Raw genomic sequence first — 1734 nt, 5'->3', positions numbered from 1 at the left:
CATATGTGAATTACTATTTGAAAAAAGTTGACTATGAGATGGCAATTTTTAAAAATTGGAAATTCATTGAAAAGTGTTCCTGAGCTCATAGGAGGCTTTTTTTTGGGGGGGAGGACTTTGTGTATTTTTCAATCAGAGTATACTAAGTCCAGTAGTTTAATTACACACACACACACACACACACACACACACACACACACAGAAAATGGAGTCCTTATTCTTGAAAAGATTGGGAATTTCTAAACACATTTTACTTACTCATCAACTAATTTCCATTAAAAAGATCAATCCAATGAGCAGTCATTAATTAAACATCTACTATGCACCAGGTTCTACGCTAGATAGGTACTATTGATACAAAGACAAAGAAATAACCCATCCTCAAAAAGCTTATAGTCTACGGGAGGAGAAAATAGATCAGATATAAGGACTAGACCTGTGATTTAATTGACCTAAGGAATTTTCAGGTGAGGAAATTCCTTTGCCTAATGCAGGTCAGTACTTTCTTTTCAACTCATATTTTAAAAGAGCTTCCTAAAGTACTAAAATGTTAATTGACTTGGCAAGGATCACATAGTGGGTAAGTTAGAGAGGCTGTTCTTTAACTCTGGTCTTTGTGGCTTTGGAGTTATACCCAAATGCCTTCCAAACACTTCAAGATTTTTATTAGATAAATACAAGGATAATGAGAGGGGGAGGAGTGGACTGGGAAAGACCTTATTTAGGTGGTAATTCTTGATCTGAGCTTTAAATGTTCAGTAAGGATTCTAGTAGGGCATAGGTGAGAAGGGAAAGAATGCCAGGCATGGGAGACAGCAAATGAAAAGGGACAGATGGGAAAGAGAATGTTGTTTGTGAAGAGAGAAGTGATAGATTGAGGGTACAGAATGAGGCGTATGCTTTTATATATAGCCAGTGAGGGAATTTGTTTAGCTTGACTGTACATATGTAAGGAGTTTGTTTTTCTTTTTCGTCCCAGTGGGGTGGGAGGGAGAGAAAGTTGATGTCTGCAAATTAGAAAAAAAATAAAGAGAAGTGGAAGTACTATGGATGTAGGATGTTGCATGCACTTCAGATGAGGTCACCATGTTGTTAGTTTTACTTAATCACTTTGTTACTAGAGGCTTATGGAGTAGGTGTAATCTCTCAAGGTTTGTAATGTAAAGTGCAAACATATCAGCATCTATATGTATATATCTACATATATTTTAAAAACAAAAGGGGTAAGGAGTAAGCATTCACAGTGTGTATTTTGTGCCCAGCATTGTTCTGTTAAAAAAAGTGTGTGGGAGTGGCTAGGTGGTGCAGTGAGTAGAGCACCAGCCCTGGAGTCAGGAGGACCTGAGTTCAAATGTGACCTCAGACACTTGACACTTACTAGCTATGTGACTTTGGGCAAGTCACTTAATACCAACTGCCCTGCCTTCCCCACTTAAAAAAAAAGTGTGTGTGTGTGTGTGTGTGCATCTCTGTGTGTCTATTTATGTTTAAGTATTGCATTTGAGCCTTACAACAACCCTGTGACTGCAAGAAAGCAAGTTTGACTGGTCTCTCCCTCCCCACTTTTCATCTCTGTTTTGTATGCTATCTTCTGCCATTAAAATATAACCTCATTGAAGGTGAGGATTGCTTTTCTTTTTGCCCATATTTCTATCCACAGCACGTAATACAATGCCTGGCACATGGTAATCAGTTTGTCTTATCTAGTTTTGCAAATGAGAGTCTGAAAGGTAG

The sequence above is a fragment of the Petaurus breviceps genome, unplaced genomic scaffold (genome assembly GCF_028583685.1).
Source record: "Petaurus breviceps papuanus isolate PSGF00001 unplaced genomic scaffold, PetGlider_PUasm1.0 126, whole genome shotgun sequence".
Classification (NCBI taxonomy): Eukaryota; Metazoa; Chordata; class Mammalia; order Diprotodontia; family Petauridae; genus Petaurus; species Petaurus breviceps.
The sequence above is the reverse complement of the archived record's forward strand: the minus strand, read 5'-3'. Positions refer to the sequence as shown.